Genomic DNA, 15,189 nt, shown 5'->3' with positions numbered 1-15,189 from the left:
AATTTGGTATTTTTTATTATGACCTATCAGTCTGTTTAACCATTCATCTGCTGAAGGATATCTGTTCGTTTTCTAGTGTTATGCTGTTTTGAATAGAGCTGCTATAAACATCCAGGTACATGGTTTTGTGTGAGTGCGATCATCCTTTCTCTGGGATAATTGCCCATAAGTACAATTGTGGCATCACATGACAGTTGCACGTTAAGTTAAAAAAACAAAAACAAAAACAATCTGCCAAACTGTTTTCAGTAATGTATCAGTGATCCAGTTTCCCTGCATCCTCACCAACATCTGATCTTTTTTTTTTTTTAAGATTTTATTTATTTATTTGACAGAGAGAGATCACAAGTAGGCAGAGAGGCAGGCAGAGAGAGAGAGAAAGAGAGGGAAGCAGGCTCCCTGCTGAGCAGAGAGCCCGATGCGGGACTCGATCCCAGGACCCCTGAGATCATGACCTGAGCTGAAGGCAGCGGCTTAACCCACTGAGCCACCCAGGCACCCCCAACATCTGATCTTATTACTACTTTTTATTTTAGTCATTCTGGTATGTGTGTAGAAATATCTTACTATGATTTTGAGAGTTCTTCGTATAGTCTAGATACTTTGTTAGAAATGCGGTTTGATTATCCCACTCTGTTGCTTGTCCTTTCATCTTTTTAATAGGGTCTCATGCACAGTAGAAGTTTTCAATTTAAATGAGGCCCAATTTATGAATTTTTCCTTTTATGGATCATGCTTTTGGTATCAAGTCTAACAATTCTACCTAGTCCTAGATCCTGAAGATTTTCTCATGTTTTTGTAAAAGTTCTGTAGTTTCATGTTTTACTTTTAAGTCTTTGATCCATTCTGAGTTAATTTTGTGTTAGCTGTGAGACTGTGAGACTTACTCATATCTTACTGCTCCAGCAGTAAGTTCAGAGAACATTTACCTCCACTGAATTGAATATTTGTCAAAAAATGAGTTGGGCATATTTTTAGGCATCTATTTCTGTGTTCTCTATTCTTTTCCACAGATCTGTATGTTTATTTGTCTAGCAGTACCACACAGCTTTGATTACTGTAGCCATATGGTAAGTCTTGAAATTGGGTAGGTGGATTCCTCCCACTTAATTTTTCTTTTCAAAATTGCTTTAGCTATTCTAGTTCCTTTGCCTTTTCATATACATTATAGAATAATCTTATATAGATCCATAAGAAAATCTTGATTGAATTTTGATAGGAATTGCATTATACCTGTATATCAATTTGGGGAGAGTTTATATCTTTACTCTGTTGAACATGATATGTCTCTTCATTTATTCAGATTTTTTTATCCCTTCCACCAATGATGTATTAAGTGGACAAATCTTATGCATGTTAGATGTAAATATATTTACATCTAAATAATTTCATTTTTTGAATAAGTGTAAATAGTATTGTATGTTTTGTCATCTCATATTTGTTTGCTAGCATACAGAAACACAATTGCCCTCCTACATTCTTTTAGGGAAGGTCTTCTAGTGACAAATTCCCTCAGTTTTCTTTCATATGAGAATGTGTTGGTTTCTTCTTCATTCCTAAAGGATATTTTCACTGGGTACAGAATTCTGGTTTGACATATCTTTTCTTTTAGCACCTTAGAAATATCATGTCACTTTCTCTGACTTCTATAGTGACTAATGAGAAATTTGCTGTTACTTGAATTATTTTTCTTCTGTAGGTTAGATGTCATTTTTCTCTGGCTGTGTTGAGGATTTTTTTTTTTTTGTCTTTAGGTTTCAGAAGTTCAGTTATGATGTTTCTTGCTATGGGTTTCTTTGGGTCTTTCCTGTTTGGGGTTCATTAAACTTCTTGAATCTAGAAATCCCTTTGCCACATTTGTAAAATTTTAGTCTGTTATTTCTTCTCATGCTTTTCTAGCTCTGACCCTGTGTACTTCTTCAGGTTTTCAGGCCCAGTTCATTTTTTCAAGTATATTTTCCTGTTTTTCAGATTAATAATATCTATTTTTCTAACATCCATTTCACTAATCTTTCATTTGTTCTCTCTATTCTGCTGTTGAGCCAGTTACTGAGCTTTTTATCAGTTATTATATTCTTCAGTTCTAAAATTTCCATTTGATAAATCTTTGTATGTTCTGTTTCCTTCTTGGACATTACTATTTCTTTAATGAATCTTTTTATTTTTTCATTTGTTTCAGACATGCTGATAAATGCACATTGAAGCATCTTTTTCATGGATGTTTAAACATTGTCATCAGATAATTCTAGCATTTATGCCATATTTATGTTGGCATCTATTGTCTTTTTCAGTTTGAGATCTTCCTGGTTCTTGGCATGACTAGTGATTTTTTATTGAAGCTCATACATTTTTCCCATTATGTTCTGACCTTATTTAAACTTTTTTCCCCTCTGCTACTGTTTCAGAAGGAGAAGAGGGAGGAGTACCACCTCATTATTGCCAAGTAGAGGCAGAAATTCAGGTTCCCCATACAACCTCCTGACATGTGAGATATGGGAGGGGCTGCTTGTTACTGCTGGGCAGGGTGGATTTGGTGATACAAGCAGTCCCCACTGACATCACAGTGACTTCGTTATCTCTGGGTGATTGTGAAAGTTCTGACTCTCCATTTAGCTCCATACATGATTTCTAATAACACAGTTGGAGGTGGTGGGTACTTATTACTGAAAGCTGCAGATAAAAATCCTATCTCCCTATTTGACCTGTTCTGATACCACGCTGGCAGGTATTTGGGGGCAGTTGGTACACCCTCTTGAGGGTATAAGTCTAAGATCCGCACGCAGCATTCATTAACATGGATGGGAGCATGGCTACAGTTTCTCTGTGGTGTTTGACTAGAATGGAATGAGTATTGTCTAAAATGTTCTGTCTTGCTACTTTTTCCTTTTCTTCATCCTTTGGCTAGAGAGATCACGTTTTAGTTGGGATTTTTTGTATATCCTCATTAATGTTTCTGGGTCACTGGCTACCTTGGCTATAAGTCTACGATATGTAAGGCAAAAAGAAAACCCAGGAAACTTAACCATTCTGTCATTCCTTGGGTCCTGTGGTCCCTAGCCAAATTGTCTTCTCTCTCTACCTTTCAGTCTTCCGATGTTTAATATATAATATCTATGAATTGTAGTTATACTTAACATGAATAATAAGAGAGTATATATCTGTTTCATCTTCCCAGAAGTGCTAATGACTTTTGACTTTTTATTTTCTATTATTTTTTAAAGATTTAGTTATTTATTAGAGTGGGGGAGATGGAGAGGGAGGGAAATCTCAAGCACACTCCATGCTGAGCACGGAACCTGATGAAGTGTTCGATCTCATGACCCTGAGATCATGACCTGAGCTAAAACCAAGACTCAGATGTTCAACTGCCTGAGCCACTCAGGTGCCCTGGCCCATGGCTTTTAAAAATTTCCATTATGCTTTAAATCTTACCTCAAAAATCCCTTCCACTGGGACCCATTCTCTCACTTCCCTTAGGACTAAAATCCTAGACTATTAGAAGCTCTCAAAAGAGCCTGTATTTCTCTTCTTCCTAGCATGTATTTTAAAAGAGCAGTATTATATGAATTTGACTGATCATTGGGCTTCCTTTATTAGACTCTAAGGTTCATGTGGGTAGTGATTGTGGCTGTGTTTTAATTATTTTGTTCACAGTACCCAGCAATCTTCTTGGCATTAATAGTAGAGTCTTAGTAATATTTGTAGAACTAACAAGGCAATGCAATAAAGTAGAAAGAGCTCGAGTTTTGCAGTTAGATTTTGCCATTCTACCAGAAGTATGATATTTACATCTTTTTTGTACTTTACTGTTTTCTTATATGATAATATTAAGTAATATAACATTTAAATTTCTCTACATAATGCATGACATGATGACTTCCAATTTCTAATAGCTATTATTTCCCTTCTTCTGTTATCCTTCTTTTTCTAGAAAACTGTAGTCTTGCTTTATTTCATTTTTTAAATTTTTGATGACAACCACAATGCCCAGGACATAGTGGAAATTCAGTAGTTATTAAATGCAATTAAATCAATATTTGTATTATTATTTTATGGGACTTTACTTCTTATAAGAAAATATACATAAAAAAATAAAACTTAGAGGGGGGATATAGTTTTGTTTAGAAAACAAAAGAGCTGATTTATCAATGGTTCACCCTTGAACTAGAAGAGCAGTTTGAAAATAGTAAATATATCCCAAGGAAAGAGTACAAATGTTCATGCTATAATAAATACTTTAGAAAGTTATAAGAACAAGTACATTTGGAAACATAAAAAAGAAGGTGAACTGTGAAAAACTCTGAAAAAGTAGATAAAATAATTTTTTTTCCAAATGGAATAAATTTTGTCCATTATTCCCAGGAAAAATGAAAAAGAAAAGGAGGCTTCAAAATATACACTTGACATTGATCATAGGAGGGCAAGAACTGTAGGGAAGGGAATTTATGGCCTTCTGCTGGCCTTTAACAGATCAGATGTGTCATGGGCCTTGTGGCACCGCCCATAGGGTGACTGTGAAGGGCTTATCTTCGGGGATACAAACTTAAGAGAGAGACACAGAACAGATGTTCCTTTAACAGTCCTCAGAAGGAACGAACCCTGTCAACATGTTTGATTTCAGACTTCTAGCCTCCAAAACTGTGAAAATAAGAAATTTCTGTTTTTTAAGCTGCCCAGCTTGTGACACTTTGGTAAGTTAGCCCCAGCAAACTAGTACACTTTCCCTGGAGCCCTGACCTTTGTGGAGGGTATATATCCTTTTGAAAACAAAAACAGAACTATGGAGGACCTCTCCAGAGAGATGCAAATAGCCACAATTTTACATATAATTTCAAGAGCTCACAGGTGTTCTGTTGTCCATCCACAGACCCACCCCCACTATAGGCCAGACTGAGAACTTTTGTTCTAGAGTCAACGTGACTTCTCCCAATCCCTTTCTTAGGTGATGCCTCCTGAATATATTGCCCTACACCAAACATTTCCCTTGAAGAAAACCACTCTTCAGTGTGTGGCAGCATTTTATAGCAATGGAAGGAATTCTGCTCTGAAGAGTTGGTGCCTTGGAGCTGTGACTCACAACACAGTATTCAAAAGCCTTAGAGATACCTTGGGCCCTACTGCAGCCCCCTGTTAAAACATACAGCTGCTTTTCTTTATCTTTGCTTTCTTTTTTTTTTTTTTTTAAGATTTTATTTATCTATTTGACAGAGAAAGATCACAAGTAGGCAGAGAGGCAGGCAGAGAGAGAGCAAGGGAAGCAGGCTCCCCACTGAAAAGAGAGCCCTATGCAGGACTCCATCCCAGCGCCCTGAGATCATGAACTGAAGGTAGAGGCTTTAACCCACTGAGCCACCCAGGTGCCCCTCTTTGCTTTCTTTTTTTAATTAAAACAATCTTTCTCTTAGAATTGCTGCATGTAATTTATAGGGCTGGATATGGAAACAGAGTAAGCTGGTGTTTTGATGTGCTTTAGGGAAAGAACTTAAACTCAAAGTGACTATATTTATATTTAGCAAAGAGGCTAAGAAGTGGCTCTGCAAGAGCTCTTACAGAGGATATGGGAAGAAGACAAAAACTCCCTTTGCTTCCTTCACACCCTGCTCAGTACTGAGTGTTTAACACATATTCCGAATCTCATGTAGTATGTTCTGCACGCACAAAGATGAAAGGCATTATGAAAATAAACACGAGAACTTGCATTCATCCCTGTGTATGTGCATGTGTGTGTGTGTGTGCGTGCGCACTTACGTAGCTATGTCTCGCTGTCTAGGATTTGGCCTTCTCCTTCTGCTCAAGTCAGCCATATCTCTGTTATTGTGGTTAAAACTCTGTAACACTGTCTTCTGTTGCATTTTCTAGCCACAGAGAGAAACTGCTCTTGCCATAGTTTCATGTCATCCTTGAAGAATGCCTTCCACCTGTGTTTGCGTGATTTTTCTCTGTCATTCACTTTGAGGAAGAGATGCCTTGTCTTGATAGTGCCAGTGCCTCTCATTTATCGACCCATAGGAGTGAGTCTGTATTGTTCAACTGTCATTATTATTGTCAAATAAACATTAACCACTGTGGTAGATAATCTTGTCTGCCAGTGGAATGAGATTTCAGAAAGCACAGCTGCTCCTGACGTTTGCTGCCATAGGACAGAGGGATCATCATTTAGGATCCTTTCTGTCACGCTGCTCTTCTCTCTTACCCACCTGTCTGCCTGGAACTCTTGGTCATTTGTATCTATTGGAATCTTGCTCACTCTGTGGTTAAAAAAAGTGGCATGTGCCACCTCCAAGAAGTCCTTGTGAGTCTCTCAGCTGTATGGGATGTTCATATTTTATCATTTCCTTTAGGTCATAGTATTATACTCACAGTGCACTTATGTTACGTCCACTCCCCAGATGGTACGGTGCTGAAAATAGTACTTGGTCTTACTCATTTTGCATGGTGCTCACAACAGGATGTTTTGGAATATTTTTCCTGAAGCCCTTTAATACCTGGTTCTGCCGCATAGTCTTCCTGGATTAATCTGAATTTGAGTTGGCTTTTGTATTTGAGGTAGAAAGTAGTTTGGCACATGGAAAATTGAAGAATGTAGGCAAAGGGACATAACAGAATATGCCAGTCAATATCATGTACTGAGATCTGACGGTAGGCAGTAAAACATAGTGGGAAGTTGAAAGATAGGAAAGTACAGAGTGAGAGAATCAAGATGGAACCTTGGGAAACACCATTAAGTTAAAAATTGTAAAATGTGTGGATTTATATAGCAATTTTCTTTCAAGGAACTTAAAGCAATTGCAGTAATGCCGGCACAGGTCAGTCCGTTGCTATCCCATTTTGTATCATCAGAGATAAGATAATGCCTGGAAGCAAGGAAATTCAGTTAATATTTGTGGGATGAATATATGAAGTTCTTGGTATTTTGGAAGAAAGAGGTTTATTAAAGAACACTGGGTTGCGGAAGGATGGTAGAGAAACCCAAGATTGGACTCTAGGTTTTAGCCTTAATCAATTTCAGGAAGATAGGCATATGGTGGTGGCACAGGGAAGGGTGGAAAACAGTGGTGAGAGCTGATGAGATCTTGAATCTTCCTGGTAAAAAGATAGATGTGATGTTGTACAAATGCGAATTATTAGATGCTGGCTTAGTCTGCTCAACTACCGAAGTAGTGGGCCTCCAATAGAAGCCTGAGGTCTGGGGCGCCTGGGTGGCTCAGTGGGTCAAGCCCACTCTCTCTCTGTCAAATAAATAAATAAAATCTTTAAAAAAAAAAAAAAAAAAGAAGCCTGAGGTCTGGATATGGTGTATCTCAGCAAGCTTATCTAAAATACCTGATAGTGGAAGTTTTTCTATCATGGTGAGAATATTTTTTTTTTAAAGATTTTTTATTATTTATTTATTTGACAGAGAGATCACAAGCAGGCAGAGAGGCAGGCAGAGAGAGAGGAGGAAGCAGGCTCCCTGCTGAGCAGAGAGCCCGATGCGGGGCTCGATCCCAGGACTCTGAGATCATGACCTGAGCCGAAGGCAGCGGCTTAACCCACTGAGCCACCCAGGCGCCCCATGGTGAGAATATTTAACATGAGATTTAGCCTCTTAACACATGGTTAAGTGTACAATACAGTATTATTAACCATAGCCACAATGTTATTTAGTAGATCTGTAAAATTTAATCATCTTAATTAACTTTTTTTAAAGACATGCTCCCAGACTGCCTTAAATCAAGATACCACTCCTCTTAGATTTCTCACTTGAAAAAGAAATACTTTGAATTATCCACAGTGAGTAACCCTTAAAAAATACTGATAGTGTTCTTTTTCTCTGGGCATAATGGAAAGCGGGTGTAGAAGTGAGTACAGGAAGTGGTACAAACTAACAGGAATAATACAGTGAGAGTCGAAAAGGAAAAAGCCCAGCTTAAAATAATTTGTCCAGTAAATAATTATAAAAAACCTATTGTACATCAGTAAATAGCCCTCTAGAGGGAAACACATTGGTATGTTTGGGGAATAATGAGAGTGATTTGGCTGAGAGCTTTGGGACATGGGAGAAGGGGATGGTAGGAGAGAAGATCTGAAGGATGGTCAGAGACAGACCTGGAGGAGATAAGCAGTTTGGATTTTATTCTAAGTAGGATGGCTACACTCTGGAAGTCCCCCGCCCGGCCACTAGAGAGGGGTGGGGGTGAGGGACTGAGGAGAGGGAGAGAGAGAATCTGAAGCAGGCTCCACACCCAGCATGGAGCTCATGGGGCTTGATCTCACAACCCTGAGATCATGTCCTGGGCTGAAACCAAGAGTCTGCTACTTAACTGACTGAGCAACCCAGGTGCCCCACCCTGGAAGCTTTTCAATGAAATGACACAACCTGATTTAGTTTTTAAAAGCTCTCTCTGGTTGCTCTGTGGAAAATGAAGTATAGGAAGGCAGGAATGGAAGCAAGTTGAATGGTGGGCAGGCTATTACACTAGCTGAAGTTAAGCATGGATAACACACAAGGATGCTAGTGGGAGAGCCAGCAAAAGTGACTGGATTTAATAAGTGTTTTGAGATATACAAGTTGACAAGACTTGCAGATAGATTTATTGTAGGGGAGAGGGAAAGAAATTCAAAGATAGATTCTGGGTTTTTGGACTTAACAGGTGAGGCTGTGATCGTATAGTGGATCGTATAGTGGTTAGTACTCTGCGTTGTGGACTTAACAGGTGAGTCTGTTGGAACAGACTGGAGGGAGAAGTCTCTGGGTGGGGGTGTTGATTAAGGCTACTGCTCTGGGTGGATGCCTAGTAGACACTCCCTGGAGATGATGAGACTGTTGGATACAGGAGCCTAGGGTTCAGGAGGAGGTCAGGGCTGGATATGTGCTTTGGGTAGTCATTAGTAGAGAGATGGTATTTACATATGGGAACTAGATACAGCCATATGGAAGAGTATTAATAGAGGAGAAAACAGAGCCTGGCCTGAGTCCTGGGCACTCTAGCATGTAGAAGTCAAGAAGAGGAAAAGGAGCAAGCAGAAGAAATGGAGGAGGGGAAGCAGCTGAAGAAGCAGGCAAATTAGATAGTAGAGTATCAAAAACAAAAACATGTCAGTAAGAAAATGATAACTCAAACACTGCTGGAGGATTGAGAGAGATGAAGTTCGAGAACTGGCCACTGGGCAGAGCAAGGTGGAGGTTCTGATCAACTGGCTGAAGCTGGTTGAGCAGATAGTAAGAGGTTAGGAAGTTGAAATAACTATGTCCACTAGGTTTTGTTTTTTTTTTAAAGATTTTATTTATTTATTTGACAGAGAGAGATCACAAGTAGACAGAGAGGCAGGCAGAGAGAGAGAGAGAGGGAAGCAGGCTCCCTGCTGAGCAGAGAGCCCGATGCGGGACTCGATCCCAGGACCCTGAGATCATGACCTGAGCCGAAGGCAGCGGCTTAACCCACTGAGCCACCCAGACGCCCATATGTCCACTAGTTTTAACCACAAAAGGAAGATGAGAAATGAGGCTGTGGTTACAAACAAGAACAATTCATCCACATCCATCCACAACAGGAGGAAAGGTAGAATTTAAGGGTATAGATGCAGGTAGAGATCAATTTAATATTGAAAACAAAAAGCCAGTATCTCCAGATGGCAAGAAAAAAAGAGGAAAACAATTGTACTTTCTTCAAGATCATCCATCGCCATATTTGTTGCTTGACGAAATGTTAGACCATGGAAGGATGGAAACTGTAGCAGGGCTTGTGATTACTCACTGGCTGTAAGTTTATTTTCATGCTTCCTGTTCATATTACAAGTTGTTTAAGCCAGTAATTTTAATCCTTAGGAAAGCTTTCTAGACAATTCTGTGCGGAAAAATAAATAACATAAAAACATTTAAAATGTTTTAAATTGCTGTTGGGGCATCAGGCTGAAACATAATTTTGCTTTGATTACTATGCCCTGTCCCGCATGTATCTTTACAAGTATTAAAAAAAAAAAAAAACAGTGGAAAATTTAGTGGTAACAGGTGATTCTACAAATAATTATTCTTCTGAGCTGTTATACAATAAGCATAAATATATAAACAAGAACCAGCTTGCTCTAGTTAGTTTATTCAAATTGTAATATACAGAATTTTAATGCTGTTTGTCTCTATGCTTTGCTAAATAACAGTGGACCAGCAATTTAGCTATTCTATGACCATTCAAATATGTAAAATCATTGACAGAGGACCAGGGTTTTAAGATCTCAGGATCCTCTTAATGAAACAGTATTAGTTCATATTTTTTCTGATATTGTAATAAAATATATATAATATAAAATTACTGTTTTTTTAAAAGAGGGACAGAGGTGGGGGAGGGGGAAAGGGAGAGAGAGAAGAGAGAATCTCAAGCAGGCTCCATGCTTGATTTCACAACCCCGAGATCATGATCTGAGCCAACATCAAGTGTTGATGCTTATCTGAATGTGCCCCCCAGGTGCCCCTATTTTAACCATTTTTAAATGAACCATTCAGTAGTATTAAATATATTCATATTGGTGTACAACCTACCACTGCTATTCATATCCAGAATTCTTTCATAAAAATATGAAAGCCTTTATGAATTTGCATGCTATCGCTGAGCAGGCACCATGGTAATCTTCTCTGTAATGTTCTAATTTTAGTGTATGTGTGCCAAAGTAGACCACTTGTTCATATATATATCTATATATATATATATATTAAAGATTTATTTATTTATTTAACAGACAGAGACCACAAGTAGGCAGAGAGGCAGGCAGAGAGAAGCAGGGGGGAAGCAGGCTCCCTGCTGAGCAGAGAGCTTGATGCAGTGCTCAATCCCAGGACCCCAGGATCATGACCCGAGCCGAAGGCAGAGGCTTTAACCCACTGAGCCACCCAGGCACCCCACCACTTATTCATATTTTAAGGAAAACACTTATTTACATAAAGGAGAAAAAAATTATAGAAACTGTAACTTTGAAAGATAAGCCAGACCATTTGATTATTATTATCAAAATAAAGTCTTAGACCAAGTCCATAATGTTCCATATTAAGATATTAAAGCACGGAGGGTGACTATGATGTTCTTCCATAAAATACCCTTTAGTTGTACGCTCAGAGCCAGAATATGGTATAGATGACTGGAACCAAGATGATCATCGCTATATTTTCCCAATTTTCTGGTTGAAAACTAAGCAATGATTCAAACCCAAATTTTTTGTGTTCTTACTATATGCCAGGCATTATGCTACATAAAGTACATGCATTATCTAACTGACTCCAACAAGAATGCAATGAGCTAATTCTCTTAACTTTCATTTTAAAGACAATAAAACATTAAGACTAAATTTAGAAAGGTATAATTAATGATTTATGGTTTTATAACCAGTAAACCATGAGGGGAAGAGGTACCCCTTGGCCAGCCTGACTCCACAGGTCTTGCCCTTAACGTCTGTGCTCTAGTGTGTCTATCGTAAGGTGATGGAAGACTACACCCCCCCAAGTTTTAACAATTAAGACCTTTAGACAATTTCTCCAAACTCATCCTGTTCTCACTAACACTTTTTGCTTGTGCAGACACTTACATGCTGAACAATGATGATCTCATCAAGGTTTTGAGTTGGACTCACTATTACTTCTAGGTGTTTTACTAGCAAATGTTTTCTCTATAGCTGCTAGGGGGTGGGGAGATGGCGATGGGGGATGGAGGATAGAGGATGGGGGGATGGGGATAGGGGAAGATTTCATCAATGTTCTTTGCTGCAATTTCTCTGTATTCATTCTCATAATTTGCTGACTTCTAAAAGGATGCCTTTGAAATGAGAACATTTCTTAAAATAAAATTGCTGTGCCAGAAGACTCCATTTAGAACTTAATTTCAGCTCTTATCTACAATATTCCTACATCTACATTCTGATTCTTCACACCTGTTATGCTCTAATTATCTTAGTTTGTTTCTAGAATTTGCCCTAACAGAGTTTTATTATCCTACACTATCTAATTCAGGAAGCCCTTACATAATTTGTATGAGGTTGGTGAGGTTTCTGCTTGTCTTATTTAGACTTCATGTTGCAGGCTTTCCTCACACCATACCCTGTTCTTTATTAGGAATGCTCAGGTGTAGTACAGTTCTGGAAGACAGCTGAACCTGGTTTGATTTTGGCTCCTCTCCTTATTACACATCATGCAGGATTATGGTCAACTTTTTAATTGCTTAGATTATAGACAGTTGAAATTTTAGATTTACACGCAGTGAAGTAGAAATTTGGGCAGCAGAGTGGAAATAGGTTTCCTGGTTATTGCGGGGATTGGCATAGGGGATTGGGAAGTGGCTTTATTCTTACCCCAACCAGCAGACACATGTAACAAAGAAGCAGGTCTGAGTGAGTTCATGTTCCTCTTATGCTCCCCTTTCCCACACTCCTTCCCTTTTCTTCCTGGAGCTTCTTCACCCAGCAGGTTTGACCAACCATAGACACTACCTCATGGGTCAGTGGGTAGGAGGGGTGAAGGGGGAATGACTTTTCCAGTTTTGTAGCTTTTACTCCTCTCCTTCCACACTGGATTCTGGCACGGCTGGCTAGAGTGTCTCAATAGAGGCCCACGCACAACTTTATTGTATCAGATACAGCCTGGCTTTTCTCTTCATTTATAGTTTTGTAAATTCTGAGAGAACTGTTTTTTATTTACTTAAGAAAATATGGTTTGTGTACACACACACACACACACACACACACAGGAACGCTATTTAGCCTTCAAAAAGTAGGAAATTCTGTAATATGCTGTAACACTAATGAACCTTGAGGACATTACACCAAGTGAAATGACCCAATCACAGAAAGACAAATACTGCATGATTTCACTTATGTGAGGTAACCAAAAATCAAATTCATAGAATCAAAGAGTGGAATGGTGGTTGCCAGGGGCTGGAGGGAGGGGGAAATGGGAAATTAATAATCAGTGGGCATGGAGTTGTAGTTAAGATGCATATATACATTCTTGGGCTTTGTTGTGCAACATTGCAGGTGCAGTCAGCAACACTGCATTGTAACTTAAACTGTTGCTAAGAGAATAGATCTCATATTACATGTTCTTTCCACAATAAAGTTAAAAAGAAATTCATTTTCCAGTGAGGAAAGCTAGATTACACTTGGGTTGTGCTCAAAACTCCAAATTGCATCTGGTCTCTCTTATCTGGGAATTTTTCATAGAACTTAACATTGTGGAGCCAAAGAACTGAATTTCTGTGGCTTGATGTGCTTTCTTAGATTCTGTTAGCCAGAAAAAAGATTTCTGACCAGGTACTATAAACACGTATGCCTCAGGATTATTGCTTAAATGGTAAACTTTTGAATTCTTAAAGATGTACTTCCCATGTTCTCATTTAGTAGATGAAATATTACTTTGAAGTTTGATTCTCCCTTTTTTTCAAAGATAACTTTCAGTTATTTTCCTAAGTTTGTACCAAATATAATTCTTGATAAAGAAGATAGTATTTCTTCAGCTTTGGTAGAATACATGACTCCGTTTGAACACATCAGCTACCCACAAAAAGGGGACTTGGCATTGTGCAAATATCCTGGTAGAATCACATGACGTATGTGTGAGCAGTTCTGAGTGTTTTCAGTGTCCAATTTTGTTGTCTCAATTTTAATTGTGATTTGTGTTTTCTGAGCCAGAATTGTTTCAACTGAACACAAAAGTTTCTATTGTCTGATGTCCTACAACATGGGCATGCCTGAGTTGCAACCATTGCAAAGCCTGACACGGGTCACTTTCTGTTATTGTCCCCACCAAGACCCTCCGTTTCTTCTTTTACACGGGTGAACCAAGAAGAAGCGAGTATTATTTGACCAATTTATTTAAAATCAAAGTGAGTAGTCACTCACTCACTCTGTGTCTCTTAGAAAGATGACCGGACATGTTTTTTAAACTGAATGCTACAACTAAATTTAGCCAAAGTGCCTTGCTTTCTGAATGCTTCCAAAATGGAACACTGTGCTTTTGATTGCTGCTTTTGGAGTCTCATTAAGACTCTAAAAGGTCAAAGGAACAAGGACTGGAGCAAAATACATTCATTTACAGTACCAGCATAATCAAAATGTAGAAATCAACCACAGACATCATGTGTTTCTACCAGAATATTTTACAATGCCACGTCCCCTTTTTATGGGTAGCTAATGTGTTCAGATGGAGTCATGTTTTCTACCAAATGTCTACAGTGTTCTTACTAGTAGAGAAATATTTTAGACTGCCAGTTGTTTCCTCCATAAACTAATTTTCGAACAGAGGGTGATGTCAGAGTCAGATATTTTTGCCATAAAATGAAATCTCTATCTCCATAGATTTAAACTTTCTCAAGATAGGCATTCTTCCCAACGCCTCTGCTCTAACACACACTAAAAATTTCATGAGGTGAAATTGGCACATGGAAAGTTGCCACTGAGGGATGACCTCAGATTTTGACAAAGAATCTGCTGGAAAGACAGACTAACTTAAAATTCAGTTTTCCAAAGACAAGTCTGACTACAGTTTTCTCTGGCACATTCCGTAATTTATTTCTACTAGTAATAAGACTGTTGTCATGTGCATGTGATGATATTCTGTGGAACAATCAGTGGGAACTTTCCTTTAATTTAAATTTAGACTTTTGTATTTCCCTTCTCTGACATATTAAGATCTCACTACTTTAAACATAACTTTAAACACCTTGCTACTTGGCTTTTCATATTCTATATTTAGCTTTTACTTTCTTTGGCTCAAAATTATAATAAAGTAACCACAGTACTTACCTTTTTGTGTCCATAACTGATTGCTATAGTACTTAACATTCTTATATGTATTAAGACCTACCATATTCCAGACATTAGCCTAGGTGCTAAGAATTCAGCAATGAATTATGTAGATAAAAATCTCTGCCTGGTGGCGCCTGGGTGGCTCAGTCAGCTAAGTGTCTGCCCTCAGCTCAAGTCATGATACCGAAGTCATAAAATCTTAAAAAAATAAAATCTCTGGCTGTATAGTAGGCCTTTCATTCTCATATATATATATCTATACCTAAGATTGTCTTTTCCACCCCACCCCCTAAAAAATAATTCCTAATTTTTTTCACCAATCTTATTTACTTTTTTAATTTTATCACTTTATTTTTTCATTTTAATTTTTTAAATCTTATCATTTTAAAAGTTGGGGTACTTTCTGAAGTAATCGCTGTGAGTTAT

The 15,189-nt window shown here is 38.3% G+C and overlaps 1 non-coding gene across 1 annotated transcript; it reads right to left on the bottom strand.

The window, feature by feature from the left end:
- Window positions 1-10,546: 10,546 nt before the first annotated feature.
- Window positions 10,547-10,650, bottom strand: LOC125081530 (U6 spliceosomal RNA). The gene has a single exon (XR_007121731.1). It is a non-coding gene; the product is annotated as a U6 spliceosomal RNA (small nuclear RNA).
- Window positions 10,651-15,189: the final 4,539 nt, after the last annotated feature.

The sequence above is a fragment of the Lutra lutra genome, chromosome 11 (genome assembly GCF_902655055.1).
Source record: "Lutra lutra chromosome 11, mLutLut1.2, whole genome shotgun sequence".
In the NCBI taxonomy this organism is placed as follows: Eukaryota; Metazoa; Chordata; class Mammalia; order Carnivora; family Mustelidae; genus Lutra; species Lutra lutra.
This window is presented reverse-complemented; position numbering and strand designations above follow the sequence as displayed.